The sequence below is a fragment of the Armigeres subalbatus genome, chromosome 1 (genome assembly GCF_024139115.2).
Source record: "Armigeres subalbatus isolate Guangzhou_Male chromosome 1, GZ_Asu_2, whole genome shotgun sequence".
NCBI lineage: Eukaryota > Metazoa > Arthropoda > Insecta > Diptera > Culicidae > Armigeres > Armigeres subalbatus.
This window is the reverse complement of record NC_085139.1, coordinates 177,258,141-177,272,854: the sequence shown is the minus strand read 5'-3', so window position 1 is coordinate 177,272,854 and position 14,714 is coordinate 177,258,141.

The window sequence follows — 14,714 nt, the reverse complement described above, 5'->3', positions numbered from 1 at the left end:
GTTGTAAAACGTCAACGCAACGAGCTCTCGGGCGAATTCTGTTGTTATCCAGCATAGCAATTCACGTTATCAGATGAAATCCAAAACAAGAAAGAACTTTTCTACGACGTGTTATCACTCTATGCATTGTTTCATGCCTTATAACGTAGTTAGTAATCAGGAAATAAGTGGAATATTAACTGTAGTTAGCTTAAACCCTGTGTTAAACTTTGGTATGTTTTTCTTCATACGATACGAAAGGATAAATAATTAAACTACGTTTGTTTTAGCTAACCCTAAAAATAGCAACGTTTGCCCACACAATACGTTGCCCTTTTCCTCAAATATTCTTATAATTTCTGGCGGTAAGAAAGATTAGAATTCGAGCTTGTTACACGATTCATCTAGCGTTGTTTTTCGAACAGGTAACATTATATTTGTAGCGTGTAGTATAGATTTGGTACGGATACACAAAACTTTAAAAATAGTAGAGGTAAATCTGAAATAATGACAAAGAAATGAAACTCTTTATTATATAAATAATAAATTGCAGGATTTGAACTAATCATATAAAGAGCAGGAGTAGAAGTTACTCAATGAAGAAAAATAAGCTCACTAAACGTAAGATATAACTATAATTGAATCATGAATATTTCATTAACATTACATATGTTCAATTACAGAAAGTTTTTAATATATGCTAATATTAAAAACCTGGAAGAGTTTTATTCTTCGTTGGCATCCGCCACAGTGTTCATTAAGCACTTCCACAGTTATTAACTGCGAGGTTTCTAAACCAGGTTACCATTTTTGCATTCGTATATCATGAGGCTAGCACGATGATACTTTTATGCCCAGGGAAGTCGAGACAATTTCCAATCCGAAAATTGCCTGGACCGGCACCGGGAATTGAACCCAGCCACCCTCAGCATGGTCTTGCTTTGTAGCCGCGCGTCTTACCGCACGGCTAAGGAGGGCTTCATTATTATGAAGTATGGAGGACAAAAAAAAAAGAAAAAAAAAAGTTGTTCGGGACCCATCGGTAGATTTTTTTGAAACAGAGTTATTGTCATTTGAATTTTGATAAAAATTTCCATGTCCTGACCATTCTGTTCAACCGCCAGTAAGAAGCGGTTGGATCGAATGCTGAGCAGAATAGACAAGGCGGAAAAAACAGATTGCAAACGTGGTAGGGGAACTGTTCCGTTTTCAATCTCACTGAACATATATTCATCTCATCGCGAAACAAAGAAACACGGCACCAATTTCGTCGCTTCTTTTTGCTAACATGCGTGCTCACTGCTGAAAAAAATCACAAAAATAATAAACAAATCAAATACCTTTTCATTGCTTTGTTTTTCGTAGGACCAATATCGGAGCTATGAGATGAAGTCCAGGAGCAGTAACCCTATGTCAGGCACTTTTGTCCATCACGTTGAGGAAAAGCTCCCAAGCATCAAAGAAGGCACAAAACTAGCCAATACTTCGACTAGTGATGAACTTTATATACATTTTGAAAGCACTAATAAAGATTCAGAAAAAGCATCTTCGATACTACTTTCACAGTCTCTATGTTGATCTGAGATGTGAGAAATGGGTAGAACGCTCGTCTATAAGGTCTATAAGGGCAGACGCATTATCAAATTAGGTACAATATGGCCAATCTGAGACGTTTATTGCAGATAGAGCACTCGTCTGACGACAAGAGGAAGAACTAAGCATATTCTGAGCTTCTTTTCTTTTTTTTCTAATCAAGGAAAATAACTAGAAAAGTATTTTGTAATAATGAAGTGTATTGAACAAAAAAATCATCCCGGTACAGCTTGTCAGTCGTCGACTAACCGCGACCCCTCACGGCCACAGGTGATCGTCAAGGATTTCCGGCGTTTTCTCGATGTTCAAGATACGGTGGGTAGCATCTCTAATTGCTTCCGTCTGCTTACCTGTCATCGACATGAACTGATTGAACGAAAACCCATACCTCGTTGTCATCTTTGACAACCGTGAATCCGGTGACACCGTCATCAAAAGGTATTTCCTGAGACACAAAAAAGCATGCTCCGCATTGGAGTACCGGTTTATCCTCCACGAAGTTTTGTCCCCGCAAACCCCTTATATACGCAGAAGCAGAAACATCTTTCCTGTCAATGTTTGTACGCAATGACTGACAGAGGGCTGGAACGCCCTATCGATGGCTTCAAGTTTCTGCTGGACAGAACTCGATGTCACTTTATTGCCGTGATAAGGACAAAACTAAAATCGTCATCCCATATTGGACTCATACGATTCCCTGCATACAATCTCATAAGATATTCCTTGCCTTTGGATAGGGAATGTGATACCAAAACTGAGGTGAGATTAGACTCTACGTATAGAAAGGAAAAAGGCCTACGCCTATTGTAAACCCTCGATCATGAAATCCCTAACGGATCGCGTACTGAGTTCTTTGCTGTTCAAGCTATGATAAACGAAATCACATCTGTGTTGTGACTTTCTTCAACCCGTACTGCTCAAATCCTCATTTCTGTTAGAGCTATGTATGAGTAAATTCTTCTTGATCTGCTCGAAATTGGATTCGACAGGTTGTACATCGCAGGGGATTTCAACATTAACATCACTTCACCACCACCGTGTACAACCTCACCATTCTATCCACCGAACCGACGCGCATCACCAAGAATACTGCGACCACCGGTGAGTCGGTGATAAAGATCAAATCAACGACTGTTAATAAGACCGATCACTTCTTGGTCTCAAACCATTAAAGTTTGTCAAAAATTTTCAAGTCATTTTCAAGCATGAAACTTCAACCCATTCTTGGCCACTGTGGATCTTTTTTCGAAGGCCGACTTGCTGACTACCGAACTCCTGACGTAACATCCGAGACCAACATACGTAACACTAAATAAATTACCATCGACCATGATTTCAATGATCAACAAATTTGAATTTGACTGATTGCGCGTTTCATAACTAGAGGCGCTGGGGTCATAATACATTGAAATTTCACTTCAGCGCTTCTTCATTGGCATTACATCCCCCACTGGCACATTGCCGCCTTGCAGCTTAGTGTGTTATTAACTGCGAGGTTTCTAAGCCAAGTTACCATTGCTGCATTCGCATATCATGATGACAACATGATGATACTTTTATGCCCAGGGAAGTCAAGACAATTTCCAATCCGAAAATTGTCTAGACCGGCACAGGGAATCGAACCCAGCCACCCTCAGCATGGTCTTGATTTTAAGCCGTGACTGTGACTGAAGTTAACAAAAAAAGTTTAGCATACGTTATGCCAAATGACCATCACTTTTGACGTTGTTCACAATTATGCCAAATGTCCATTATGCCAAAAAATATATATATCACCCAACCAGCGGATTGCAGATTTTAATACAATTCTGCATAGCAACCTTACAGAAACTGTATAATGATTTGGCATATAAAATTTCGGAAGACTTTAATAGAATTTTTGTATTGTAATAATACAGATTTGTATTATTTTAATAAAATATCTGTATAAAAAGCTTACAGAATTGTATATGTCAAGTTTTTATACGATGAGTAAGTGAGAGAGTAAATTAGTTAATGAGAAATTGAGTGAATAAGTAAGTGAGTAATCAAGTCAGTGAACAAGTGCGTGAGTGAATAGTTGATCAGTTGATGGAGAAAGCTTCCCGAGCAGCACAAGTCAGATAAAAATGGTTGCAGTTTACGTGATTGTGACTGCATCCGGTCACATATGAGTTGCAGTTACCTTAGAGGAACATGTGTGCTGCTGGGGTTGAGAGTGAGAAAAAATTAATGAATGAGTGGAACGAGCGATTATGTGAGTTTTTTATTTCCTGTTCGGGTGTGCCACTACGACCAGTTATTAGATCTATTGTAGCATTCTCCGTATCCTTAGTGTTTAAGTGCATGTCGAATTACTCCATTACTATTGATAAGCAATGCAGTATCGGTTTCGATACAGTTCTTGTTTTGTTTTCCCAAGAGTACATGATACGGTCCCGCTTTTTAGACCCTTCACAGAGAGCAATCTCATCGAAGGCGCGCCCCTTATCAAATCTTTCCTTAATAAAACAGAACAGTAATACTATTAATTGGCCATGCATCGGAGCCATACCCACGTTGTTGTCTTGCTTCTAGAATATCACCAGTAAAGCTACAAACCCGGGATTTAGCTCTATCTACAAGACCATTTGAATCAAGATATGTTGTTCAGTAACAAGAATTTCCGTGTGTTCCTCGAATTACCATTGTTTGCCAGTTCATGAAGAGTTAGTACATCCATAGAACCCTAACACGAACTTTCCCAGCAGTTAGTTCAGCCTAGGTCGATGGGCCCTGCCCAAGCAGCACGCGCAACATCTTTCAAATAGGTGTTTGTTCCAAATAAATTGCATTGAAGACACTGGCAATACATCGAGTCACAATCAAGCCACTTCCCAGTTTCAGAAAATCACAATGTATCATTTCCGTTTAAGTGGCGTCGCAATATTCTAGCCATCTGACTTCTTGGGTGGTTTAAAATTCGATGTGTTTCATATCAGAAACAAAACAGATAAGTTGCAGAATTAATAACACTTCGGTTCATTGCTATTACGACAATGTTTCTGATATGTTGCAAATCACTTTGAGCTCAGCTGAGAGTATTTTATTTTTGACAGTCCCCTGCATGTTCCGTAAAAGGTACAACGAAGTTTCAAATGACTTTGTTATTTATGTAGTGCACTTGTAGCAGAATCTCCAAATAGAATTGTTGGTGTGATGGTTAGAGTAGAAGGTTGCAGATCTCAAGGTCCATGGTTCGATTCCCGGTTGGTTTTTGTGTTTTTATTTTCATTGTAGCCGCAAGATGTTGCAAATAGGCTCCACCTCTTGCGCTTTTTGTGTCACAAAGGAGTTCCAAATACGCCGCATTGTGCATAAGTCAGACCTTTAGTAAGTCACACCACAGTTGTTGTTATTCACTGAGGAACAAGAGGTGTTGCTTGGGTGGTTTTACAACTAATAGCTACAAAAGCTGTTTCCGCTGCATACAATTTAGCCTCAAACAAGAGGAACTTGAGTCTTTTAACCATGTGCAGGGTAAAGTTAATTATGTAAATTAAACTGCAATTGGTAGAAAGGACTAAATAAGATAAATCCTTGAAATACCACAACTTATTGCCCTAGCTTGCAACATGGATTAAGCTATGGCTCGGTTTAGTATATCTTACAGCGTGACACTACGTAAAAGGGATCTACCAGCTTTACGGGACATTATGTGAGTTAGGAAAAGGACTAGTTAGTCAATTACAGTCGACTCTCTATATCTCGATGTTCTATATGTTCTATATGTCGATGGTTTCCTCAGTCCCTCCAACCTACATACATTTGGGCTTTCTACATCTCGAAAACCTCCCTATCTCGATATCTCTCTCTATCTCGATTCTGATCATATTTTGTTCAGAAATCACTTGTCGTTTTTCATAGCAACGAGCTTTTTTGGATCTAGTACCCATTTCAATTTTCCTTCCATTCCTCGATCTCTCCCTATCTCCATGGTCCCTTCAATATCGAAATGTGGAGAGGTGACTATAGTAAGGAAGTAAGCGTGTGGAGCAGGGAGTGACTGATTGGGTGAGTGAGCAAATGAATAAGTTAGTAAGTGAGTGAATGAAGCTGGAAGTGAGTAAGCAAGAGAACAAATTATTGATTATTCAAGTAAAAAATAAAGAGATAACGGCTGAACTAATCAAAAGGTGAGAAAATGAGTGAGTAAGTGACTAAATGAGTATGCGAGATAGTGAGTGGGTAGGTGAATAAGTGATTCAGTGGATGAGTAAGTAAATGTAACAGTATATTAATGGCTAAAAAAAAGTTAGTAAATGAGATAACAAGCCAATATGTGTGTAAGTTAGTGACTGAGTGCATGAGTGAGGATGCGATTGAGATAAAAAGTGAAAGATTTGGTGGGGTTTCGGTCACCGTAAAACTTTATATTTTCGGGTTTGTTGATTTTTATCGGTGATGAAAAATACACAATTTCCGTTTTTTAATAACGTTTCGGCTTACTCCATTCAGCCATCATCATATATTGAAAAACGTACACTTGCCACCAGTGTGGTTTAATAACAGTTATTAAACCACACTGGTGGCAAGTGTACGTTTTTCAATATCTGAAGATGGCTGAATGGAGTAAGCCGAAACGTTATTAAAAATCGGAAATTGTGTATTTTTCATCACCGATAAAAATCAACAAACCAGAAAAAATAAAAAGTGAATGAGTTAGAAGTTATATAAGTGAAAGTATAAGAGAATCAGTTTGTTAGTAGGTGAGAAAAAAAGATTGAGGGAATATGTGAATGTTCGATAATGTGATGGAGTGAATGTTCAGAATTGAAAAAATAATGAATGAGTTCGTCCTCACTACATATCGCATTCATTTCACCTTTTGTGCTAAGGCATATCAATTATTTCTTCTAGGAAAAGTTTTGGTGTTCTCCATGGTGGCAATTTGCTCCAACGAAATGATCTTGATTTGTTTGAGCTTGAGTTGCGTGCTCTTGCCAACGTATTGCGATCGGGTCTGAGCTTGACGACCGACTGGCACTAAGGGTATGCGATAAGACACTTTTTCCTAACGAACTATTTCCATAAAGTTTAAAAAAATATAACGAAACACTGAATACCCCCGTAGAAAATTTGACAGCTAGAATCGACCGATTTCGTCGGGTAAAATCGGCCGATTGTTGCAACCTACGCTTATGAGATTTTAACACAGGCGTGTGTCAATTAATCACCCTATTTAATATCATTCCGACGAAATAGCTTGTTTAATAGTGGAACTTCGTGCACACCAATTTAAACGAACGACGAATCAACCGATTTGATCGGTAAAAATCGGAACTACCGACTAAGTATAGTGATTGATCGGCCAATGCCTGTGTTAAATTCCCATAAGCGACGGTGCAACAATCGGCCGATTCGCACCCGATTTAGTCGGGTCAATTTTCTATGGGGACGTTTTATAGAAGAAAATTAAATACGTATGTGTCTACTCAGAATGGGCTGATGTAGAAACCGTTAATAGAAAAATTTGTATAACATTAAGATTTGAAAACAGCTGAGTCGCAGCAAGCATTTGTGCGTGAACGGTCGCATTTTGTTTCTGCTGTCAAATTTTCGGCCGATTATCAACGATTCTGGAAACCGCACAAGCCGAATTGATTGCACTCGTGATAAGCAACGCCGTCAGTTCAATCGCCGGAAGGATTCCAAGCTAGAATTCCAACGTGCTACCTGGACGCAAAATCCAGACGTTAGTCCTCTGGAGAAGCAGTGCCCATGATGATGATCTGCAGTCAGCTGCCACCGTTGGGTATCGAAACTTCCTCATCCTATTCGAAGACGGAATTCGGATTCAGCGCATGGTTTTGAAAACGGGATGTCGGCTCGGGGGATGTGTCTCGATTTAGATGGCTGAATTCTGGCTTAGTTTAGCGTTCTGAAGCGATCCAAGCATCATTGAAAATTAATTGTATTTTTCGCGAATTTTGTAATGTTAGTTCCAGAGCGATAAACTTTGTCAAACAATGTCTATTGCAACCCATGCGCGCAATGCTTTATGCAGCGTACACACCAGTCAAGCAGTTTGACGAAAATTGACTCCACCCCCAAGAAAATGCTTCGGTTGCTGCTTTGTTTGAACGTGTGTGAAGTTGTTCAAACAACCATTTGACAGTTGGCGGCTCGGTTGGAAAAAATTAAAACGGTTTGATTTTGGTTTGAGTTGTCGGAGGTGGAGTCAAGGTTCGCCGAACATGTTTGAGCATTTTTAGTGAAGTTGCACAAACCCCCATACATTTTTTGATGGTTGGTGCTCAAGTTGGCGCTTCGGTCGTTCGTGTGTGATATTGTTGGTCGAATAAATTGATTGTTCGTGCCGCTGTTGGTAATACTTGATGGATGTTTGAACAAACGGAAGGTGGAGTCAATGTTGGCCAAACTGCTTAACCGTGTGTAGGTTCCATTAAATCGCCTTAGAAAAATACATCCCACCTGCTGGGGCCAAGCCCCTCTAGACCGAGACTCTTGTCTCTCACCTATGGCGACAAACACCGCATATCCCACTCAAGTGTTGTAGTGTTAAGGGTAGAGAATGAATTAGTGCCCGTCGATTGTGTTACTGGTGGATCGTCGGTTTTTAGTGACCACAAGCTTGATCTGGAAAAGCGTAATTTGTTTTAGCCGAAATAACTCGTATTTGCGCGATAAGATTACAAGCATTTTTTTTCTCTGAAGGTCACATTACTTATCAGTATGAATCCAGACCCAGCGAAACCTACCAATTACGCTGAGCTGTTATACAGATTCAAAAGGTTGATTGCTGAGCTATCGTCACTGTATTATAAATCCTACACCTTTGCTCATGCGGATTTCTTAAGATAACATATGAAATGTATGTCCCTTGTCATTTAATAAACATTATGACATCGTGAATTTAACATTTTTATGATCAATCTACTCAAAAACTAACAAAAACAAAATTCTAATATGATTGTATACAATCTTATCTGAAATTACTATCCATTAATGCTTAGCTCAAATTCACAGTCAATCGTTCACATATCGATCGATTGAGAGACCGCCCGGCACAGAAAATACAGAAAAAAAAGCAAAGCATTTTCAAGCAACCGTTTTCAGCGCGCTGGTCCCGTTTCCATCAGGATTCTTTCTCGAACCAAAACCGAGCATCATCCAAATCATCCAGAATAGATGAGTTGATTGCCATATTTTGGAGAAATATGCGGGAAGTCCCATACCTACTGCTCCTTTCGCTGCGGAACGAGACCATACGGCTCGGTATCAGCAACGGGCCCCGCTTTGTGTCGACCACTACGGCCACTGTCACCAGGGCGCATTTTTCAGCAGTCATCTACCGCAGGAGATTTGGGACTTGGTTACCGCATACCGCCATGTGACCAACCGTGATTGGGAAACCGAAAAACTAACAACGTCAATATTCAATAGAGCATTTTTTACGACGCGCTCTGCACTGCTGCCGACCGCGCCGATCGGTTGCTTGTTTGATTGTGCATAGCTCGGTACTTCTGAAACGTTGTTTGCTTGAGGTGTTCTTTGGAACTGTGTTGCGGCAGATACAGTATGCGTTATAGGCACCTACCGTGAATTGTGGGGGCCCCTTTGATGAAGTGTACCTTTTTGTGTGTGCTCTGTGTCTTTTTTCTTGTTTGGCTGGATACCACCTCCGAGAGCACTGGTCAATCGATGATACCCGGGGGCTGCGAAGTGAAACGTTTTCGGTATGTCCCGTCCCGTACCAACTAACAAGCGATAGAAGTTTTGCCAGCAGCAGAGAACGACCGGTAGGAGCAACCAACCGTGTGGCACCATCATTTCCATACTAAGGAGACGTGGGGCAGGTGGGATGTCAATATCCGATTATCTGCATGCCTCGCATGGTTGTTTACCGGATGACCGGATTGTGAGCTCCGAACCTGAGTGAGATGGTGAACCAATCTGTGTATAATATGCGAATTGTTCATAGGATTGAAAAAACATCGAAGTTTCCAAAATCCTTTAAAATTATGTCAAATTGCAACTTTACTCATCTATACGTGTACTGGTTTCCAATTTTATCTTCTTTGCTGCTACAAATAAATATGAAGTGAGATAGGCTAGAATTTCACACAAAACTAGTAGATCCAGCGAGCTTCATGTCGTTCAAAATTGATTCAATTAGCTAAATAAAATACACTGATGTCGGTTCGGCGGATTTTGAAATCCATGTAATTTTTTCACGCGGTTTTAGGATTCTCGCGGTACTCAAGGGGATTTTCAAAAAAAAAAATCAAAAAGTCAAATAACACATAAAATATGCAAAAATGGATGTTCGATGCAATCGTTTTTACGTAATTTTTGGGAACTCCGAGTTTTATTTACATGGAACGTATTATCCGCGTAAAAACCAGTTGCAGTGTGAAAATAAACAGATTTCCTTGTAGAGAGATGAACAAAATAAAACAACTTAGTTCGGGCAATCCATTCTCGGGTGATGCGCATTGCGTAGGCGAACTAAGACCAACTTTGTTTTACATAATTAGTAATCAAAGATTATAAGAAATGAGTGCGTGATCTCTCATGTTTCGGACAGCAGAACGATCGCGTGGTCGGACGAATTATTGTGTTCTGCATTGCGCGGCCGGTAATAAAATTAATCAGTTCAGTGCATGATCTCTCATGTTTCGGACAGCAGAACGATCGCGTGGTCGGACGAATTATTGTGTTCTGCATTGCGCGGCCGGTAATAAAATTAATCAGTTCAGTGCGTGATCTCTCATGTTTCGGACAGCAGAACGATCGCGTGGTCGGACGAATTATTGTGTTCTGCATTGCGCGGCCGGTAATAAAATTAATCAGTTCAGTGCGTGATCTCTCATGTTTCGGACAGCAGAACGATCGCGCGGTCGGCCGAATTATTGTGTCCGCATTGCGCGGCCGGTAATAAAATTAATTAGTTCAGTGCGTGATCTCTCATGTTTCGGACAGCAGAACGATCGCGTGGTCGGACGAATTATTGTGTTCTGCATTGCGCGGCCGGTAATAAAATTAATCAGTTCAGTGCGTGATCTCTCTTGTTTCGGACAGCAGAACGATCGCGCGGTCGGCCGAATTATTATGTTCTGCATTGCGCGGCCGGCAATAAAACTAATCAGTTCAGTGCGTGATCTCTCATGTTTCGGACAGCAGAACGATCGCGTGGTCGGCCGAATTATTGTGTTCTGCATTGCGCGGCCGGTAATAAAATTAATCAGTTCAGTGCGTGATCTCTCTTGTTTCGGACAGCAGAACGATCGCGCGGTCGGCCGAATTATTATGTTCTGCATTGCGCGGCCGGCAATAAAATTAATCAGTTCAGTGCGTGATCTCTCTTGTTTCGAGGTGGGCTTGGTAGTCATATGGCTACTGCATCTGCCTCATACGCAGGAGGTCGTGGGTTCAATCCTAGGTCCGTTCCATTCTCCTACTTTGTATCTTTCTCTTTATTTCTCATGTTCTAGCAATCGCTAGAACTGGAAATGGACCGTTTCCATTACTATTCCTATACCTTCAATTTGAGTATTCTAACAGTAATCTGCTAGAATTGGAAATGAACTTATAGAGCTCGTTTCCTACATCCAATTAGAAATTCCATCAGTTACCTTTTCCTATCTGTCACATTAACAGCTCGTTAACCAAGACGGACCTCTGCCTCTCTAACCTAACCCAGAAATTCCAACAAATTCCGCATGAACTCGTGGCAAGTGCAGAGGTATATTCGGCTTGCAGTGGGCGAGTGATTGCATCATCATTTCCTCCCCCTTCCTACATTGACTTGCATTCTGACGTGGGCAGCGCCCAGTATGACCTAACAAATGAGATCACCAGTACTTGTACATTGAAGATGTGTGCTAGTCCCAAGCAAACATCTGTTGGTTCCCTGTGCAAGAACAGCTGATCTGGTCATAATGGAGTAGCAACTACGAGCAGTCAATCAAGCTCAAGCTCAAGCTCAAGCTCATAAATTAGTAATCAAAGATTATAAGAAATCCTATATAGAGTATGTATCAAATCAATTAAAACATTAAATCGAACATGACATTATTCGAAAATGACATCTCTTCTAAAATTACATTTTTCCGAAACAGACAATTCCTCGAAAACGGCATTTTTTCAAAAGTGCCAGACAAAAAAAATGTTATTTCCTCGAATCTGACATTTCCCCGAAAATCACATTCACCCGAAAATGATTTTGTTCGAAATAGAGGTGTGGTTGTGTTTACATCGGCGCGCCGTTGTTCAAAATATTTCTCGCACTGACACATAATTTCGGTTCAAATTTGTGGGAGTCTACATTATTGAATAGCACAATGTAGAGTAGAGTGGGGCAAGAGAGCGCGTGGGGTAAGATTACGTCTTTGATTTTTGAAGTAATTAAAAAAAATGTTCTGGATGGTGCTGCAGAAATGGCCAGTACATAGATGGCTACTAGAAACTAGTGCTGCTGTCGAAACCACGAAACCACCGGAAAATCCAGCATCATATAGGCCCATACCCTAGTAACATTTTGGTTTTATACTGGTTTTATCACACTCGTGTAGAGTAAATTATGGTCTCAAGAGCGTTATAAAACTTAAAATGTTACTTGGGTATGCCTGCTAGATACTCTGGGGGAGCTTCTGGAATGGATTATCCTCAATCGGTTGATGCAGTTCACGGAGGGCGAGGTTGACTTATCGGAAAAGCAGTTCAGATTCTGGAAAGGCAGATCGACGATGGATGCAATCAAAAAGGTTATTGAAGTTTTAGAGGTTTCAGAGAAGTCGGTAGCGAAATCATAGAGTCAGTGTTGATCCAAGCATCGGCTGTCGGCGGAGGGCTGCTGCAGAAACTTATTCACTAATGTGGCGTCTGCTACGACTTGGATGTTGGCACAAATTGAAATTTTTCCTCTACTCAATTTTTGGTTTATTTCTGTTGGTGATTGAAAATTAAATCGGTTCCGAGATGATTTCTATTCAAAGTGCAAAACGTATTCGCTTGGCGACGGCACAGAATTGGCGAAGTAGTAGAATCCCAAGCACGTGTCAGAAGGAAACGATGCAATAAATTAATTCGCATTATAACCGAAAATTCAATGACGTCAATAGCCAAACCAATGAAGATGCCACCATATGTAACCAACCGTTTACTGGTTACAATGTACCAAGCGTTTTGTGAACGTCAGCTTGATTTTGTTTAAATTTTGTAAATATGTTTTGTTGGAAATATTATGTCAGTAAATGTTTAAATATAAAATTATTGTTTATGCTCCGTTACTATTATGCGTTTGAGTAAATATTGATTTTATATTTATTAGCAATGTTGATGCCACAAATTACTTGTAAATTTATTTATATACTTTTGTCCATTATTTATTTATTTATCTTTGTTTAAAACTTATTTCACTAGATTAAAATTAGATAGATTAAAATTTGTTAATTAATTTATTAAAACTTGCGTGCAAGACAATTTAAATTCAAATGGCATCAACCCAATACTATGTACCCCTCGAAAACGTTACAACTGTTATAGTATCGCTGGTCATCACAGTGGGCAAATGGAAGATGGCGATGTGCAGGATAATGAGCGGGAAAACCGATTTTGATGCTGGGAAAATGATATAAAAGGCCACAATTCCCTGTGGCCGCTCTCTTGTATTTTCTAAACTGGCCCGGAGGAACGACGAAAAGCGGCAGCGTCCGTCACACAGTTATAGTGACCACGCGTTTCGAGAAGCTAAAGTTAAAAGTTAAAAGTGAAACCGTTTAGTGAAGCCACACGAATACGTTAATATTCCGCAAATCGGTCTATCGAGTAGGATCAGTGTGGACTTTAAGCTAAATCCAGCGGTCCAGATTTGTAAAAACGTATATACGTCGCGAGTGAAAGCCAGGTCGATGAAGTGTCAGAAAGAAGCGGTACTTGTATAGCGTGTGTCCGTGGGTTATCTGTAGTCAATAGACAGACAAACAGCCGGACAATAGGACCGTTGGAAGAAAACCGCATGTGATTCCGACCAAACAGTTTAGATCCTGCTCGATTTTGAAAGACTCGCGTAGAAAAGTGCACACGGTACCGTTCCCCGGGCCCACAGTGAAACGTGAGGCCATTCGTTACGAGGCCGAGTTGCCGCAGAAGCAAAGTTGGACCCTGTTCGAACCGAATCTGCAAGCCAGTTGGTGCCCCTCGCCGGCTGCGTACGTCATCGCTACATCACCCTCCTGCCTGAAGCCGCTCCCGTTCCACAAGTCGACCAACGAGCATCGATATCGGCCGCAACGAAAAGTGATCGTAAAATGCGCAAGTAAAAACAAAGTTATTCGAATGAACATGTGTTCCACATTTCTGTCCCTCTTATAATGTAATAAACGAATTTATTATGCATGGTCCAACAAATCAAGCTGTTTCGTCCCTTTTATGATTGAATGTAATTACTCAATGTAACTTTTGTTCCTAAAATTATCAGTGGTAAGTAATAGAGATTAATTTAGATTTGTCCAAAAGATCACCGCAGCACATACGACCCAACAAGTGCGTGGCAACCATTGTCTTGAAATACGGCTCCTATAGAACAGTGGTGCTTAACCTACAGGAGTTCTCAAGACACCAGTGGTTGGCAACGGACTATTTAAATGACTTTCAATTGGCGCCCAACGTGGGACTTTCAATTGGCGCCCAGCGTAAAAGAAAAAGCGGTTTACTTTCCAAGGACCAAAAGTAAACCTCTTTTTCAGGTGGTCTCGTGGAGAAATTTCAATTAATTAAAAAATTAATCAAAATCATCGCGTAGTCATCAGAACAATTCAGACAAAAAAACCACGTTGCGTTAAGGTTAAGAATTTTGAATTGTGCGCTGTTGCGAGTGATGAAAACACCACACCTCAATTCTGCTGCTGTTGTGACAGGAATGATCAGAAATCCAAAATAGTAATTAAAATAACCTTCTATTTAATATACATTTATTATACTTAGTTTATCTTCCAATTTTCTGCCTCATTATTCAGTTTTCTTTCAAACCAAGTGTTTCTTAGGGTGAAGTGGACAGGCTCACTCCACTAGATTGGAACAATCCGTTGGAAAGAGCTCCTCTGATTTATTATGAAAAATCATCCGACGAATTGAGCGAGTGATCTGGTGGAGCAGTA